The 20,243-nt window shown below is 46.3% G+C and overlaps 1 long non-coding RNA gene across 1 annotated transcript; it reads right to left on the bottom strand.

Annotated features, from left to right (window-relative positions):
• Positions 1-273: 273 nt before the first annotated feature.
• On the bottom strand, positions 274-18,896 carry LOC135821911 (uncharacterized). The gene is made up of 3 exons (XR_010554407.1): positions 18,826-18,896; positions 13,364-13,435; positions 274-325 (listed from the first exon to the last, which is right to left on the bottom strand). It is a non-coding gene; the product is annotated as an uncharacterized LOC135821911 (long non-coding RNA).
• Between the last annotated feature and the right edge of the window lie 1,347 nt (positions 18,897-20,243).

Here is a 20,243-nt window from a genome sequence, read left to right as displayed (position 1 = left end):
TCACTCTCTCCCCCACTCCCCCCCTCTCTCTCTCTCACTCTCTCCCCCCTCTCCCCTCTCTCTCTTCCTCTTTCTCTCTCTCTCTGTCTATCTATCTATCTATCTATCTATCTATCTATCTATCTCTCTATCTCTCTATCTCTCTATATCTCTACCTCTCATTCTCTCTATCTCTCTCTCATTCTCTCTATCTCTCTCTCTCTCTCATTCTCTCTCTCTCTCTCTTTTCCAATACATGCCCACCATGACTTACAGGGTTTCTAATTTGGTTGTGGCTTTGAACAGCCCGTCAGGTAGGTCTACAAGTTGATTCCTCACGACATTTCTGGAAGAACAAAGTAGAAATTGGATAAGATGTACATTGTACGTCAAGTGTGTGGGTTACATTGAGATCTGCGTCTCACCCACCGGTGTAGATGAGAGAGAAAGAGAGAGAGAGAGAGATTGATAGAGAGAACGATAGAGAGATGAGAGGGAGAGAGAGAGAGAAACATAGGGAGATGAGCAAATTAAGAAGATGTATCTGGTTGATTTGATGTTGCACTACCGGGCTAATATGGGATTACAAGTACATTGATTTGTAACTAGTTGGATGAACATATTGCCTCACGCCGAGCCTTCCAGCTCTTACGACAGGCAACTATTGCCCAGAGCGAAAGGAGATCTCCCGGAGTCAGGAGTCTACCCTGCCCGGCTTTCTGCAGATCTTGATGCAGCACGTTGGGAAGAGTGACGCGTGGCCGGCCAAGCCATCTGGGGCTGTTGTTTGCGAAAATAATTCCATTTCCATTACTGCGGGGGTTGATGGTGGCAGCCGCAAGATGTGACCAAATAGACGCCACCTGGCACGGCGGATGAAGATGCTGATCTCCTCTATTTGGCACCTCTGGTACAGTGCTTCATTGGAGATGCGCTGTGGCCATTTGATGCCAAGGAGAGACGGCAACTGACGTCGGTGTAAGGCATCCAACTTCTGGAGAGCAAATTGCGTGAGGCCGCAAGTGCCACAGTGGTACGTGAGGACGGGTAGGACGAATGCCGAGTACAATCGCAGGCGCAGACGCTCACTCACAGCAGATCTCCGTTTCCAGAGGTTAAACATTGAAGTGAAGGCTGCTGAAGCAAGCTGCTTCCTCCGTGCTACGTCAGCCTCGTCGCCAAGACGAGATCCTAGTTTTCGGACCATTCTCCACCTCTCACCAATCCTTTCGTTGCTTCTGAGCACCTGAGTACGTTCCATTTTACTTGGGTTGACACTGAGTGACCAGCTGGCCCTCTCAATATCGACTGGAAATGTAATATCAGCAAACATCCAAATAATAGCTATGAAAAGTATGAATGCCGCAGACATCACCACGCAACATGACAATTTGTTTTTAAGGTTTTCATCTTGTAGCATTTTTAAGAAAGCATAATTATCTGAGAAAACCAGAAACGCTGGGCGGGCCATCTCTCTGATTTCACTCAAAATTTGCAAGTAGGTTTCCTTTGGGGTCCACAACAATCATGCAAAAGCGCTCGTAACACCTTGGCTAAAATGGGCCCAAAATACGACTGAATATTGGGTCCAAAATGAGCGCTGGTACAGCGTACGCAATGGAGCTAGAAACAAACCACCACCATGCCAACATTACCTCACCTGAGCAGTCTTCACATCACCACCACATAGAGCCATGGCTACATCCAGGAAAGCAATGGCCATCATCTCCAAATATCACTAAATTGCATCGCTAGAATAGCCAAATGTCAAGGGCCATAGCGGGAGCCATTTACGGCGTCTATTTTTCTGAACCATGCACTGCAGGATAGTGGACTAACTCCACTACCACCCAGGACATGTCTCGTAAGTGTTCCAGGTTTTCTGGAAATACACAAATTCAAATACTTTCACTTCACTACATTGCAACATTGCCAATTTCATACCCGACGACGGAAAGAGCCTTCTCAAGCTCAAACACCAGGCACTGCTCCAGACACCAGCACGCCAAACACTGCAGCGTGGTCACCTCTACCAAGTCTGACAAGAAATTCGAAATGACAGCCCTTGTCACTCCAAACAACAACCATTTCCTTCCCTGAACAACTTGAATTTCACTAGCAGCAACGCTCTGCAGAAGTGCAAACATATTGAACAAATCTCGATTTGTGCGATCCAAGCACGATATTTTTGCGTCCTGAAACTGGCCGTGTGCCGACCACCGCGTGACATAGCAGATCGACGGATTTGATCGATTTGATCGACAATCAAGATGAGAATCAAAATCTAGATGATCAGGTTGATCAGCAACATGATGCTATGCTGCTACTGTGATGTATGAAGGAATGCTGCTTGAGTGAAACCATGAAGAGGTACGATGCCCTGCACTTCATGATTTGGGATCTAGCTGCAACCTGTTTTCCAGGAATATCATTTGAAATTTCGACCACGTAGCATACTGACCAACCACCAAAATCTCAATCCCTTGACAATCCATGCAGAATCCCTGGATTTTTCGCAAAATCCCTGGATGGCACAAAAACAAGTGAAAAGGGCTTTTCCCACCAAAAAAAGATGCAGATCTGCGTACGGCACAGTTCAACCCTGCACTGCTGTTTGATCAGTCGGCGCGTCGGCGCCCACCTATAGCGCCTGTCAGTGCAGATCTTGTGGTCAGGTCTTGAAAGTGCTGTTTACAGTACGAAGTGCAAGTGCGCACCGTACATATTTTTGAAAAAAACCGGGACATTCAAACCAAATCTCAGGAAAATCCTGTATCAGACGAAACTGTGACTTGTCCGGGATTTTCCTTCAAATCCCCAGGACCCCGGGAGTAGTGTTCATTTCCCGGGATTTTCCCAGGAAAACCGGGAGGGTTGGCCAGTATGACAGGTATGACAGGTTCGAGCACTTGCTTTTCAGGTGCACCCCGGAGAGATCGACTTGTTGGGTACGGAAATGCATCCACGGCTATTTCGTGTATCTGGTAAGTTGGTCGTGTGTTTCGTGCATTTTTTTAGGATGCCAACAGTAATTTTGTGTTTCACGCATGGATGGCATCTGTTGCCGGAGCGACATAGCTCGACAAAGAGAATAAAGTTGATTCCTATCGACATAATGTCTCTTTTCCCACCTGATCTATATTCATGCAACCAGATAACGTGATGAGCTCACTGATTAGAGTGTCGACCTTTTTGAGACGAATGGTTGCTCGACAAGAAAATTACAACAAGCAGACGTACGCTCGCTCCTCACCGAACCTGGGGAAAACCCACACCTTGCTGCATGCTGCGAACTCCGGCAACTCGGGTAAATGTACGCAAATATCGTGTTGCTGATCAGCCTTCATCGTCCAGATTTTAATTCTGATCTTGATTGTCGATCAACTCAATCAAATCCGTCGATCTGCTATGTTGCTGGGTTAGTTGGTTTATTCTAATTCACACAATAAGCGGGAACTAGACCCAATGTTATAAAGGCGAATGGATAAGCCGCATTTAGAAAAAAGAAGACACTAATTAGAAAATTACGAAAGTATCTGACAAGCGAGTATCAGGGGTGACAGTGTGGTTGAGGAGAGCTAGGGGTGGGCTAATCTTACCAACAATATGGTAGGCAACTTATGTTAAACTTGTTCTGTCTTGCTATGGTCCCAACATCTTCTGGCAGCAGGTTCCAGAGTGCAGATCCTGCGACTTACGGCCGAGAAACGCTAGAGCAAGTGGAGGATGGCCCGGCTGAGTGCTTTCGATTTCACACTTGGATTGATTCATAAATCCATTCGCATGCATTGAAGTCGTTCGATTTCCATGTCGTGAGCCCTGGAATCGATTCGGAATCGATTCCACGGATCCACATGGGGTGATGTGAAAAAAGAAAAGAAAAGAAGCCACGTGTTAAAAAAGTCATGACGGTACTAAAATGGTCCGCCACATGCACATGCACACAACTCCATCAAACCTCTGCCAGCAACAAAATAGGGGAAAGGCAAAATAAAGGAGGGAGAAGAAAATGCTGGCAAAAATTGTTCATAGAATAGCTAGGCACAGTTGCTTCAGCAAAATTTGTTACTCTTGGCACTGCTGTGCAAACAAGGAACATCATAAACGGAGCAATATCGCACCGAGCAGGGAACAGCATTTCTTCTGTCTCGTCATCATCAAACACCGTCGAGATCGGGAATGCCTCGTCATTGTCCATTTTTCAGGCAACACTTAGCGTCAAAGTAAACATGGAATATTCTACATGCGAAAGTGACTACATCATGTACAAGTACATGTGAAAGAAAAGCGATGAGAAGAAAGTCAGTATCAAACAGCAGTTTTTTCGTGAAATCTTAGGGCATGTTCGTTTGGTAGGATCGGGATCCCGATCCACCGGATCCACTGGATTCGCACCCTTTCGATTGGTCGAATCCGGATCCGGATCCTTTGGATTTGGATCCGGTCAACCCACCTCGGGGAGCAGGGTTGACCGGATCCAACGGATTCTTTTTTGCCAATCAACCTTTTTTGGCACGACAACTGCACATTTGGCGGGACCCAACCTGCGGGATCGGGAATGCCTTTCCTCACGCCTTGCACAGCAAAAGTTTGGTTGTTTCATTCCTTTGTTATTTTTTGGTTTACCGTTTCAACCATTGCGTATCCTTTGCTGGCAAACAGCCCTGAGTGGCAGCGAAATTCAACATATGGAGATGCGGAACCAGTTGGATCCCTGGAGCCCTTTTCCCTCGGGCCACCAACAGTCGACGGGGAAGTTTCGTTTTCTTCCATTTGTGCTTCGTTCCAATTCAACTCACTCCAATTTTGGCTATTGCGGCTTCTACCACTGCGGCTCATTATGCGGCAACTAGCCCACGTTTGCAGCGGAATTCAACACATATGGACATGGAGATACGGAACCCGTGGGAGCCCTTTTCACTCGGGCCATCAACACGTGGAGGTTTCACATTATTCCGTTTATGCTTCGTTCCGATTCAACTCACTCCAATTTTGGCTGTTATTGCGGCTTCTACCACTGCGGCTCATTATGCGGCAACTAGCCCACGTTTGCAGCGGAATTCAACACATATGGACATGGAGGTACGGAACCCGTGGGAGCCCTTTTCACTCGGGCCATCAATACGTGGAGGTTTCACATTATTCCGTTTATGCTTCGTTCCGATTCAACTCACTCCAATTTTGGCTGTTGCTGCTTCTACAACTGCGGCTCATTGGGCGGCAAATAGCCCACATGTACAGCGAAATTCAACATATGGAGATACGGAACCTGTGAGAGCCCTTTTCACTTGGGCCATCAACACGTGGAGCTTTCACTTTCTTCCATTTGTGCTTCCTTCCAATTCAACTCACTCCAATGTTTGCTGTTACTGCTTCTACAACTGCGGCTCATTGGGCGGCAAATTGCCCAGATTGGCACCGAAATTACAAACATGGCCGGACCAGACCGGAGAGATGATCCTAGTATGGCGAGAATGACGTGAGGGACAACTTTTCCTCGCATATAAAAAGCATTCAGCACGAGTAGTATTCACTATCTCCCTCATCTTTCTCGTTTCTGACAATGGCAGCTGAAAGTCTTGCGTCAAAGCCCTCTCAGCCCAGTGGCCAAGATCGTAGGCCTGGCTTCCAGTGGACAAGACGGCTGACGCTGGAATTAATTTCGGCACGGTCCGAAAACGACGGCTTGTTTCAAGACATCAACTGGAGGAAAAAGAGTGTGTGGAACAGGATTTCCCAGCGAATTGCAGCAACATTCCCGGACGAGGAACTACATCCGTCTGCAGATCAATGTGAAAACAGATGGAAAAACCTGATGAAAGCGTACAAAGCCTATGTGGATTCGCAGCAAAAAACTGGGGCTGACCGTAAACAGCCGCCTGCTTTCTATGATGAAATGAATGCTACGTTTGGTTGGAAGCCCAACATCCACCCAAAATGTGTGGGTGGCCCGCTGGTTCCTGTCACCAGACCCCCAAAGCGTCCAGTTGAATTATCGGATTCGGAGGACGATCAGGATGGTGAAGCAAGAGTATCATCCGCTCCGACCACACCGCAAGCTACTCCAGTCCGTCTCAATGCTACAGCAGGTGCATCAGCAGCCGTGGCAAACCCCTGCTGCTAATGATGAGGAGAAGGGCGTAAAGAAGAGGAGAAAGCGGTCTGGAGGGCAGTCCAGTGACGCCCTGGAATGGCTCAAGCAGACGAAATGTGAAGATCGAACCTGGCAAGAGCGTAAGCACAACGACCAGATGGCAATACTTGGCGACCTTACTGCAGCTGTCAATAGGCTTGCAAAGCAGTAGAGGCATACTTCGAAGTACTATTTATTTATGTATCTGTTGTGAGTTTGTGAAGCATACAGCATGTGTTTCTACATAACATCCAATGCTACATGCACATACATACACACACACCAATGGTGATGATACCTTGCATCTACTTGTATAATTATCCATCTCTCAATGATGTATCATTCTTTTGATATGGGTAACAAGATACTCGGCTGAGTTTGTGCTTATTTCACTGCCTATAATGAGAAAGTACTACCTACGCAATATCGAGTATCATCTTCTGGTTGCGTGTATGTGTGACGCGGTTTGCGTTAAAGCATGGGGTGGCAGGGAAGACTACCAATCACACACTACTGCCTACTTGCACGACACTATTCCTTGCCATTCTCTGCAGTCAGTAGCTGGCACCCAAAAGCTTTTCACACATGCCTTGATTTGAGTTCCGGATGCACGATGACGTCTGTGTTTAAAAATGCAATGCAGGAATGATTAAAATAATACGATCCCATAGCATCATGATCATCTCATGACATCATTAACTTGTCCAGACTACACAGCCAAAACACAATTTGCCATGGTGGAGCATTGGCACACAACTCACATACTGAGAACAGTTGCATGAAAGGTAGAGTGTGGAAAGAAATGAGGACCCTACTCAAATACAGCAGAATTATGCGAAGTGAGTAGTAGAAAGTCAACAATTGTGAAAGTCTGCCTTCCTCTGTTAAGCAATGAGATCCACAATTCGGTTGCGCTTGTCTGCAGCACCGGTGTTTGGCTGAAAATACAACGTTGGATTAGGTACATCACCTTCAGGTAGGTCTTGAAGAAAATCACTGACATCGTCTTCGTGCATGATGGCCATATTGTGCAACACGCAGGCGGCAATGGTGATATGGGTGGCGTTCTCAACATTCACAATATTTAGATACTTGAGTTGCCTCCATCTTCCTTTCAGCAATGCGAAAGCTCTTTCAATACACATCCGTGTTGACGAGTGCTTGAAGTTATAATTGGTCTGACTTGCTGTGAGGTGACCATCATCCCTGAAGGGAGTCATCAGCCACGGCAGTAGTGGGTACGCAGAATCTCCAACGATAAAGGCTTCTCCAGGAAAGAAACGACGAACATCTTCAGTGACCAACTGCTTCAGGGGACTGTTTTCGAATACTCTTGCATCATGCACAGAGCCGGGCCAGCCACAATACGCATCCGTAAATAGCAGGTTCCTGTCGCAGACTGCTTGTAGAATAACGGAATGGAATTTTTTTCTGTTCAGGTATGTCTCAGGTGCCTCATTTGGTGCTGCAATCGGGATATGGCAACCATCAATCGCCCCCATGACGCCGTGGATGTGCTGAGCTGAATGAAATTCTGCTTGCGTCCTCTCTGCACCTTGCCCCTGGGGCCAACATATCAATAACGGAGCCATGTCCTGCAAGGCAAAACACACACGCCGTACGCTGTGCCATACTGTCGATTTGGATAGACCGAACTTGTCTGCCACCTCTCTGATGGTGCTCTTACTGCCAAGCCACCAAAGAGTAACCAAAAGCTGCTTGCGCACGGGTATAGGCTTCCGACCTCCATTGCCCTGCACAGCCATGTGGACAGACTGGGATAGCTTTGTGCATACAATTTCTACTGTTGCACGGTGCAAACGGAAGTGTCCACGAAAATCTGCATCAGACTGCAGAGGCACAACAACTTCGACGTAGTCCCTCTGCCGCGGAACTGATACACGTCGAGGTGTTCGAAATCCAAGGACTCCATTGAAGCCAGGTTGGTGCGACAGTACACAAATCTCATCAAACAAATCAGATGGTATCTCCTCACTTTGCAGGATTCTGGCAACTACCACAGCTACAATGCCAACTACGACACGGATTTTCCGTCGGCGAATCTCATTATCTCCTTCGTCCATGATGCTTGCTACCAAAAAATGGAACTGAACAAGACCTCACGAGGAAGGAGAACAACAGCTAACTTCACAAGCTACACGTGGAATGGAATGGAAGTGGAACAGCAGCTTTTTATGGACTTGAAATGGTCCTATTATGGAGGCGACAACATGATCGCAGAACCATGCTAGCTCACGCGTTTAGATTTGCATTTCAAAATATTATTACAAAAATTGATCGGTACCTTGACAACCTTGGCAACTTTCAATCGCCATTTTTGTACGTCATCATTACGACGACCAACCGTGCTAGCCATCGTTCGATTGGAACTGGGAGGATCCGAGTGATCCAAGATCGGGATCGGGATCCGGATCCCATCAATCGAACATGCCCTAAGACTTACGTCCCTTTTCCTGAAAAATAAGTCTGTACACATTACCAGACAGATATAATGTACAAACTGGGCTTGCATGCCTTTTCATGTACAACATACAACTTGTTCATAATTACAAAGCATGTTCCATATAAGCATTCATCCATATTGGAATTCCAGCCCATATTATTACCCATGTGTCATAACAGAATTGCAGCACTTCCAAATTAGGAACTCCCAATGCTCTTGGGGCCCCTAGCATTTTGGCGGCATACTTGTATCTATGTATAATTTAGTGCCTATCTCGCCTGCATAAATTCTGTTGTGGTTTTACATTTTCTCTTCACTCCGATGAGCTGCCTTAGACAGCAAAACTGGTCAGTCCTTTAAAAAGATTTGTAAAACCGAAAATATGTGTTCTGTGAAACAACTTGTGTCGGGGATGTTTCCCTCTTCAGTAAATTAATGATTGTTGTTTGGAGTGACAAGGGTTGTCGGTTCAAATTTCTTGTCAGACTCGGTGGAGGTGACCACGCTGCAGTGTTTGGCGTGCTGGCGTCTGGAGCGGTGCCTGGTGTTGGAGCTTGAGGGGGCGCTTTCCGTCGTACTCACCGATTTGAATGAGTTTGCCCGACTGGTTTGCTATGGAGCGAGTATTAAATATTGTAAGTCGGTGAGTGGCAACATGTATTGACTAGAATCATTCGGTTCCGAACGCAAATATCTGTACTCCGACGGGCGTTTTCCAAAAGCGGCCAGATAGATTTTCTTCATTTCTTCAATAAGTACTTCCAGCTATATGGTTCATGCAATAAACATTAGCTATTCGGTATTGAATCAATGTGAAGGACCTACAGTCCGTTTCAAAAAGATGAGCAATCCTGGCTATCGCCCGCGGAGTTTGCCGTCTTACCGTATTAGCACTCGAGAGCTGCCTGGAAAAACTCACTGTGAACTGGAAGAAATATTCCACGCGAAAGCAGGAAGAATGACAACTCACTCACGTTGATACAGTCATGCACGTCTCCTTTACAACAAACGAGTTCTTCCTCGTATCGGTAATTGAGTCAAAGAGAACTTGTCGAAACGAAAGTGTTGTAAATGTTGACGAGCGGCATGGGTCCCACTTCGTTTTGCGATCAAATAGTTTCTTTGAGCTGTGATGCAATTTTGTTTTATTTTTATTTATTCACCTTACCGTGGCCAGAGAATATAGGCCAATATCGACGGAGGGGGCAGTAGCCAGCCATGGCAGTAAACAAAAACAAAGCAGAAAAATAAATATTACACATTACTGGAGGCAAAGAGAAACAAACCTCGATAAATAATTAGCAGTTACCGTACTTTCCGGGGTATAAGCCGCACTTTTTTTCGCTAAAAATCGGACCAAAATCACCCCTGCGGCTTATACACCGAATATGCTTGCGCGCATGAATGCTAAGCATACATCAGTATGCATGCTGACGTCACGTTATATGTCATTCGACCCTGTGTTGCTATCCCGGCACTTCTACTAGTTCTAGTCACGGCGCGGGCTACACCATACGGTACGCGTATACGGGGACTCTATTTTGCGTACTGCAAGTGCCGGTTTCCACACATCCATACATAATAAATTTGTAGAAAGGCCATTTGTCAATGAGTGTGAAAACCAACTTTTAGTCAATATTTTGCCTCAAAACGGGGGGGGGGGGTGCGGCTTATACCCCGGTGCGGCTTATACCGCGGAAAATACGGTATTAGGGAGGTTCTGCTCTACGTTTCGGGAACATGACGCAAAGAATCACGCGAAGTCTCTTCACGTTCTCGTAACGTAAAGAAATCCTGTTCTGCTCTACTCTTCACGTAGAGAAGTCACGTGGAATGAGTGCTGGGATTTTCCCTTCTATATTTGGCAGTTTTCTGCATCAGTTGATCGATACCCAGCCAATCCGTACGCATTTTCTTTGCGTGTGCCACAACATAGAGAACCTCATCTCCGCGTAGAAATCTGGACCCAAAACATAGGGAGCTGTAGACTCTAACGCAGACACCTGCTCTCTACGTGATTTCTCTGCGTTTCACGTGATGCAGAACCTCTCTATTAGAACACGAGCTTCATATTGGCCTTGAAACCATTTAGGGTACAACACGATTTTACTGATAGAGGCAGGGCCAGCCAGAGAGAATAGGCAGCGAAAAACGGAGATCTGGTATAAGCTGATGTTCGGGCTTTAGGTAAAGTGCAGGGATTGCGCGTAGAACGAGTGGGAAGAAACCAGTTATATTTACGCAAGTGTGGCGGGGCTTTGTCAAGACGAATAGAATGAACAACAATACACAGTTTTCGATCTGCTTGACTAGAGATAGGGAAGGTTTGCGGAAAAGGACTTTCAGTATCCTCTTATTGTGGACTTCCAGGGTACTCATTAACGATTTACTTAGTAGGGATGACCAGGTGGTTGAGCAATAGAAAAAATGGGGAGAATATATCAATGATAAAAAAGTAGGGCTGAAACGATCATTCAATAACTCCTAACGATCAACCAATATCATTAACGATCGATATATTGGTTTTATTGATTCTTGTCAGCTCTATCGAACACCAGTTTATGAAGAAATTCTATGATACCTTTGCTACGTTAGAAATTTGTGGCACCGCACTGTTGACATCTGTAGATATCTGGCTCGTTTTGTCAACACGAACTACTCAAGTAGAGAGCTTCATGTTGTTTCTAGAGCGAAGAATCTTGTCGTCACTCTCTGGCAACTGCTCTCATCTCTGACTTCTCCCACGAATGAACTGAAAAGGCAACGTCTTCTCTCCCGATCTCTTTCAAAGACACAAATCAATTTTACTGCACTTGAAAGTACATGATTGTACTCGTATTCACTATCGGATGGAGTGCAAGGGCTAGAATACTGTCACTAATATGCATGCATAAAAAATCGTTAGCACTCGTTTTGAACACTAACAATTATCGATTGCACTCTTAACGATCGATATGCGAGTTATCGGTATAATTGTTTCAGCCCTATAAAAAAGGCAAATGCATTCAAGCGGTAGGTGGGAGCAATGAGACACGAGATAGCCAACAGCTTTACTGACTTTGCTACAGATATAGTCGACATGTCAACTAAACGATAAGTCTGAGTCAATAACCAAACCAAGATGCTTGTGTTGCTTTACCACTGTGAGATCTGTGAGGGATCTGGGAAGAGTAAATGATTAGGTTGGCTCTAGAGTTCGGCAGGAATAATATCTCAGTCTTGGCGATATTAGGTCTTAATCTCCAGGTAGTCATCCACTGATGGACTTAGTTGATGCCGCGATGGAGACTGTCTCGCAGCCTCTCTAGACACTCATTGAACCGGAGCAGTGCAGTATCGTCAGCCAATAAGGACACACCTTCAACATGACTGGGAAGATCATTAATATACACTAGGAAAAGGAGGGGCCCTAGGATGAATCCCTGCGTCACTCCGGACAGAACAGGTGAAGCATCTGAGAGAAGTCCAACTACAAAGACAACTTGCGTTCTGTCGGATAGGTAGTCTGTTATCCACTCTAGCGCTGCGCCACACACACCGAAAACTTTGGAAAGTTTAGCAAGTAATGCACAGTGCCACACGGTGTCGAAAGCTTTCTCGAGGTCGAAAAAGCACATGGCAACTTTCCGCCCCATATGACGATGGTCGGCAATGTTTTGGATCAGCTTGGTGAGCTGTAGAGCGGTCGAGTCACCACGACGAAACCCAGATTGCGCGGGATCCAGAGCAGGAGAAATATGATTATATAATTGATTGAAGAAGACCAGTTCGTAAAGTTTGGAAAGACAGGACAGGAGGGAAATTGGGCGATAGTTACTCGCTTGGGATTTGCTGCCTTTGCACTTGCAAATAGGCACAAATTTAGCCAGTTTCCATTCAGTAGGGAACTTGCCTGTGGTAAAGGAGAGGTTAAATAGGTGGCTAAGTGGAAAAGAAATCGCAGGAGCTAGTTCTTTCTTGAAGGAATGCACAATGGAACTTGTAAAGACACTATCTCAGCTCTTTGCTTCCAAAACGGAGTTCTACCTGGAAAAGTCTTCCACGAGCGGCGTTAGCTTCGGGTCATAAAGGGTACATGGGAATCATTCAACGAGATACCATATCCCGAAATCCCATTTGCTACATCTTAACCCTTTAAGAGCCGCCCCATACTTGAATGCGTCGTTTACGACGCATTCAAATGCAAAACTTCAACAGATCGTAACTCAGTCCAATCTCGCTCAAATCCAGTGATCGAAATATCCAGGGCGAAGAGAAAACGCTCACCTGTCGGGAGAAACAATCCGCGAAGCGCTGCGAGCAACGGTTCTCGAGATAAATCACTCGTAAGTTGAGCCGCGATCGCGGCAATTTCAAAAGCGCGCAGTGCGACTTTAGTATTGAGAATTTTGAGACTTTTCGTCACGCTGGTTTACTCGGATTTGCACGGGTTTCACTGTTGATATTGTCAAGAGTACACAGCGAAAAAATTGGAACTCCACGATCGAGTAAAATGAAATATCTGGAGCGGGACGCAATTGGACGCATTTGGGGCATTTTTCGTACTGTCGCTGCGATCTAGCGCTGGATAGACGGTGTGCTGGCTATCATGATCGACCTCATTCTCTCCCTCTCGCGGAGACCTTTCCAGGAAGCCCTAGATTGTGAGGATTGAGTGAGTAGAACTGAAGCTATGATCCAAGGAACACGAAAAAATGCAGAATTTTGAAATTTTCCTGTGGCTCTTAAAGGGTTAAAAGAACTACGACAAAAACGCCTTTTTACGGTACATTCACAACATGACTTACAGTACTTGTAATTTGGTTGTGGCTTTGAACAGCCCGTCAGGTAGGTGAACAAGTTGATTATCATTCAATTCTCTGGGAGAACAAAGTAGAATTTGGATAGGATGTATGATCCTGGAAGAATATTGCGCACTAGTTTGTAGGTGGATTGTGTGGATTGCAGTGAGGGATGCGTCCCACCCGCCTGTATAGATTCACACAAAGTGTGAGTTACGAAGTCTGAAGAAAATGTTGAACGGTTTCTGCTGGGATGACCACTACACCATAGCTCAGTGGTTACAGCATCGCTGGCTACAAGCGAGGGTCACTGGTTCGTGTCTTGGTGGAGTCAGGCAATTTGTTCTTCAGACTGCTCCTGCTGCCATTGCCGTCGTTGCTGATCTTGTCATTCTTCTAGTTGATGCGGTTCCTGTCACTGCCATGCCAGTAAGTGTCTTGTCCGGTTGTTTTTCGGGTGGTCTAGTTAAATGCGAGGTGACATTGCTTGGTGTTGATGCTGCTGTGTTAGATCATCTTGTACCAGGATGATTCTTTGCTGGACGTCTCCTGTTGTTGGATGCGTGCGTCCAGATGTTGACAAGATCGGCAACGATGGTGATGGCAGTCTAAAGCACTGACATCAACGCCAAGCAACAGCAAAGATCGGCACTGACCGCGATGGCAGCGTCTAAAGCACTGACAGCGGCAATGGCTAGGCTCCACATGACTAGCAATTTGGTATCGGATGTGCCCACCGCACATGCTGATTATTTTGATGTTAGTTCTGATAAGTATGAGTCGTCCATTGCTAGTCATTTGTTTGAGCATCCTGATTGTTGTGCTGTGTATTCAGATGATTTTGTTCGATTGTGTCATGTGTACGCATTGCTAGATTGTTTTGAAGCCGTATACATCCACACAAAGAAACCCAACCTTTGCAAGCAAGCAAAAGCAAATTAAATTCACACTTGGGCTGTTAGGTAGGTTGTCAAAACCTCGTTAGTTATGTCCAGTGATTGTCTCTTGTTGTCGCATTATATGTCACGCTGATTGAGTTTTCTCGCACTTGCACTTTTGTGTCATTATTGCTATGTGTACAGGTCACACATTTTCGCTGTTTACTTTAGCTATCTTCTTCTTTGCGCTGCTTGACCACCTCCTTACCGTACTTAATTTAGTGTTCCTTTTCCTTTTCCTTTGCCTTTATTTCACCTGATGAGAAGGCTTCAAGTGAAAGTATACTTGTGAAACCGAACTTTCAAGATTTTCGTAAAGTCCTTTTTATGAGTATTGTCGCATTATTGTCTCAGAGGAAACTGTCTATATAAGCAGTAAAACAATAAGTTATGATTTTAAATAGTTTTACTCGGATGGTGAGCCAAGCTAATTACGTTAAAAGAGGAGAAGGACAACCTGTCACGAGTTATGACTAGGGACCATTAGCAAGCCGTGAAACTTTTACGCGAAGGGGGAGCTGGTTTAGAGACCATTCGTGACAATGTGAAACATGTTCGTGTCTCAGGAGTTCAGAGGGAGTACTCGTCATGACCACTATGAGTGGGTTTTTAGGTATTTCTCAAATTCCGAAAATGTCTCACCCATTCTTGTTGAAATAAAGCCGAAACTGTCGCAGTGCACACACCTCCACGCATACCGGCAGAGAAGGCAGCAGCACGGGCAGCACAGAGCGGAACAGCGGAGCTGAAACTGACTCTCACCGTACCGATTTGGCACCAAAAGCGGCCCAGAGTTTGACCCACGCCAGCGCCGTATCCGAAACCGCCTCCGACGGTGCCAACACCACTCCGAAAGCGGACCTGCTCTCCAGCTCGCACCAAATGACCCAGTCAACGACCAGTACGAACATGGCATTATATCGCCCATGTCGGCAACCAGCTCGACTGTGCACCCTGAAACGCCGCCAGGCAGCACAGGTACAGGTACGACAACATCCAACCTCACCGCACACGGACACAACCACTCCTACCACCACAACATGCAATCACCCAGATTCTGCGCTTGCTGAATATCTCCTATCCTCACTGGTGTCTAACACAGACATGTCTAAACAGCCAACAAACTGGATCACCTCCGAACAAGGCAGGAGAACCAGTCCCAGTGCCTTATGCTTCCGGTCTGGAGTCCAACCTAGGATGTGGAAGACGGCCACCGTGGTTCTCATCCACAAGCGATCTTCCCGCTCGACTACAGGCCCATATCCTTACTGTGCATAATCTCGAAAATCATGGAAACTCTAGTAAACAGACACATCGTAAACTATTTTGAGGACCACCATCTGCTCACGTCGCACCAGTTTGGATTTCGCGGAGGCCTCGGAACATCAGACACTTTGCAAGCTCTCCAAACTGGCTGGGGCAAGCGCTGTGGGCTGTGGAGGGCGGCGCGTATCCTTGCTGTGGACATCACAGGAGCATTTGATCGTGTCTCACATGTCGGCCTCCTCCACAAGATGCGAAGCCTAGGCATCAATGGTCTGCTTCAGAGATGGCTGGCCCCGTCCCTCGACACCCGTTCCTTACAGTGCCTCGTTGGAGGCGTACGTCATCTACGTACACGACCACCGCTGGAGTCCCTGAGGGAAGCATTCTTGGACCAACACTTTTCCAGGCGTACGTCAACGACACGCGAGATGTTCTTGCTGACGTCGACAGCCACAGCAGCCCCTGGGGCATGACATTGTTTTCGTCGTTCCCCTGCGCAGTGGTAGGTTCTTTTACGTCCAATTCCCTGCTCTCCCAGGGAGAGTATGGCTACCATAGATTTTGGTATTCTGGATAGCTAGGGACAGAAAGCCTAGCAAGGGCCAACAATGTGAACTTGGCCAGCCTCAGCCAAGTTCAGCTCGTCGGAGCACTCCGGGAAAAAAATCCAGCCAAATGATCGAGTAGCATTACAGACTGGGCTACCAATGGACCGACCCTCAAGCCGCCAGCACCAGGATGCTTACGATCATGAATCAGCTGAGGGAGACAGTGCGCCTTCTTGTGGAAGATATTGCGGACCTGAAAAGTCTAACAGCCTCCAAAGAACAGAAAAAGGATTGCGGACTTTCGAGAGGAGATTCGGGCTCTCCAGGAAAAGAACGTCTAATTCCAACGTGAAAGGAATAATCATTGGAGCCAGCTGCAGTACGTGCTGGGGGGGATTCCTACGCATCCCGGATAGTCACTCTATTGATGGAGGTAGACGGTAGAGGTTCAGGGGTTTACGTCGGGCCCTAGACGACGGCTACAAAGGCCAACTGGACAACAAAGAAGGTGACGCCTAAGAGAATGTTTTATGATTGTGCGCATGCTTATAATGTGATAGTGACGTCATTCCGCTACAGTACTCCCCCGCCATTGGTGAGGCCGGGAGGCACGAAGCACGATAAACAAGAAAAAGAGAGAAAAGAAAGGAAGCGCGACATGTACAAGGCGGAAAGGCAAAAATAGAATACAATATGTACAAGAGAGCGCTGCGTGTATGAAGTTTGTTGATAACGTGGCAACAAAGACCAAAACAAAACTCAGAAAGCAGAAAGTGGAAAAGAGAGAGATGCATGACAGAGGCGGGTGTCAGAGTTGGAAAGAAAGAAAAGAGGGAATGTACGCGTGACAGAGGAGTGTTATCATGTAAGAGGCGGCTGCAACGTACCAGTCACTGAGTACAGGAAACACTGGGGCGAGGCGTGCCGTGTGAGGCGAGGACTGATGGAGGCGTGCGTACCTCCAAGTGCTGTGCCGGGCGTATGCCTGCAAACTGATACTTAGGGTGGAGGTGGCCAATTTCCATCTTGAGGCCAGGATGAATACAAAGGACGAAGACGACTGAACGATGTGCTATGACAGGATAGCGGGTTATCCAGGTGGGCCCGGAGGTCGGCAGGGGCCACACTAGCTCCGAGGCGGATCCAGTTTCGAGATGGTGAGGCTCAAGTTTTCCAGTCAACAGTCGGCGATTGACTGAATCCCGAGAATTGAGGCGAGCAGGGAACTGCGGCAAGCCGAGCTCAGGGATGGCATGATGAAAACTCCGAAGAGCGCATGTCGGGGTCACCAATTTAGGGTTTTAGGGTTTTAGCAGTCCGAGGCGGATCCAGTGTCGGATGATGCTGAGATTCAAGTTTTATGTTGCCGGCCGGCGCTTGACGGCAACCCACGTGTTGAAACGAGCAGGAAACTGCGGCGGGAGCTCAGGGATGGCACGCATCGGGCATACTCCGAAGTGGGCAGCGTGTGGGGTCATCAGTTTAGGGCTTTATGCTGCGCTCTAGTCGACGGCTACAATGGCCAACCGAACAACAAAGAAGTTGAGGCCAAAGAGAACGTTTTTTTCTGACGCACGACTATAATGTGATAGTGAAGTCAGGTCGATACAGAGGTATCTGTACGCGAATTTTTTTCTTCTGTATTGAGTTTTGTACAACTACAGTCTGTATCGGCTATTGAGTGACCGGATATAAGAATATATCGGCTACAGTGATATTGGTAAGAAATATCAAGGGCAATACACCACACAGCCACATTGCGCTCTTAGCCGATCCAAACTCTGCACTCACATCACCAACACCACAGAAACAGATGTCTGGAGGGTCATTGTCAATATCAATCTATATACCGGAATTGTCCTCTTGTACTTTTCGCTGCTGTTATTTTGCTATCTTTCGCTGGTTTTGTAAACCTGAAACACTGACATGACATTTCGGAATCGTAGGAAAGCATGATTCATATTTTGGAGAGCCGACAGTCGTCACAGAGCAAGGCTGTCAACGCTGCAAAAAAATAAGAGAGAACTTTTCTTTCATTCTTTCGTCCACCAGGCGCAATGGGAAGAAAAGCACTGCCCTCACATCTCGTTGTAGCTATTTTTCAGTTCAGACCTTGACAGATCAGGACAATGGCACCCAGGAGCAAGAAGAGTGGAAAATGAATAGCAATAGCAGCTAGCGTGTCGAACCTTCGCCATGATGTCAAAACTCCATGGCTATCTGCATTGGCCATGATCATCCTTAGCAGACGGAAGGTCATTCGTAGCTGTCTACATACAACTGTATCTGATACAAGGCTGCTCTTGGTTCTGCACGGGTTTCGGTACAGGGTGGATGAAGAACCACTTTTGCGCTTACGTTGGTTGCGACCAACTTGTGAGTGTCATCAGGTATCGGTCATAAAGGGTGGGGAAGCGTACCTGAGATCAACCAACGAGATGCCACTGGGCACTGGCGGATAATCATCGAAAAGGTGGCAGATTCTGCTCGAACAGCAGTGAAATTGGCAGAACGATACAAACCTTATGGCGAGCAATTTGTCGAATTTTCCTCCATTTCTTTATCCACATACCAAACATGCATGAAATTTACAAGAAAAAGTACCGAATTCTGCCAATTTTCTGCCAGCATTATCCGCATATGCCTAGATGCCACATCTTAAAAGAACAGAACAACGCCAAAAAAAAGCCTTTTTACGATGCACAACATGACTTACAGGACTTTCAATTCGGTTGTCGCAACAAACAGCCCGGCAGGTAGTTGAACAAGTTTATTCCAACGCAAAGTCCTGGAAGAACAAAGTAGATTTTTGATAAGATGTATAATCACTTCCTGGAAGAATTTCTTAATACTCTTTATACCGTGTTTTACACATTTGCCACATCTCAAAATAACAGAACTACGCAAAAATCTCTTTTCCGATATATGCACCCCATGACTTGGATAAGATGTACATTGTGTAGTATCCCTGCCTTGTTTGTAGCGTATCCTCGTACGTAAGCGTATCCCCATACATTAGCGTATGTGGTCTGTTGCCTATAAAAGCTGCTAGCCATTTCTGTTTTCATGAGATTTTATAACAACAACAAAGCCGGACAGAAGAGCTGTTCAACCTCCATGTGTGTACAAGAGAAAGTTCTTTTTATTGTCTCTTTTTTTTTCGAAGAGAATTGGTGAGCACACATGCTCATTCCATGTGCACTGCAAAGTCACAACTCATTTTCATTTCTCAGAATCATTTTCAACGTTTTTGGCAAATTGCCCTCATCAGGATGCTGTATGAAGTGGAAGTCTGCAAAGGAGAAGTTATATACAACAATTTGGTGTTCTTAGGTGTCATTCAGGTTCTCACATGCAACGGGAAGACTTCGCGGTAGTAAAATAGATATTTCGCAAAAAAACAAAAAGACAAATCTTTCTCTTCCTTTCGAAGAACCGAACTTGCCGAGCCTCTCCGAAAGCAAACTCTGAAAAAGCCCTACACTAGTACGGGATTCAGCGCAGAGCAAAACATAATTATGAGTCATTATACAATGCATGCAGTGTAGCCGTGAAAACAGGTGAATAAAGAATGCAGTAGGTTGGCAGCACGTGACCCGTCGTACCGCAGTACACGACGGCGTCGCGGCTTAGAAATGAAAGGAAACACTGCGAGAAAAGACAAAACGAAAATACATGTCCCTTTGTCAAAACTAACTTAGAAGAAACAAACAAAAGGCGACCAAGAATCATTTTGAGAGTCAACGTCAATACTATTGTGCGGTTGTGCAAATTCTTGCCTTGCACTGTGCAACGCAAGAACCAAACAACCCACGAAATGACTCGTGAACTAACTGTAGGCTAAATCACCACATGTACGCGAAATTGCGTTCCAAAATAAACTGAATTTCTGAGACATTATATATTTCACATCCTAAGAGAAATAGTGAATAAACAGTAAATACATCATAAAAAAACACATGGCCACGACGGCCATCCCAACATTAGGTGTTAATATTTCTATGACTACACATGTTACCTCAGTGCTAGAAATATGACATGTCTAGGTGGCGACACAAACCGGCCCGATGAGCCACCACGCCTACCCTCCCCCACCGCCGCCACCAGCGACGGCAGAGCAAGCACAGTCTGTGA

The sequence above is a fragment of the Sycon ciliatum genome, chromosome 7, assembly GCF_964019385.1.
Source record: "Sycon ciliatum chromosome 7, ocSycCili1.1, whole genome shotgun sequence".
Classification (NCBI taxonomy): domain Eukaryota; kingdom Metazoa; phylum Porifera; class Calcarea; order Leucosolenida; family Sycettidae; genus Sycon; species Sycon ciliatum.
This window is presented reverse-complemented; position numbering and strand designations above follow the sequence as displayed.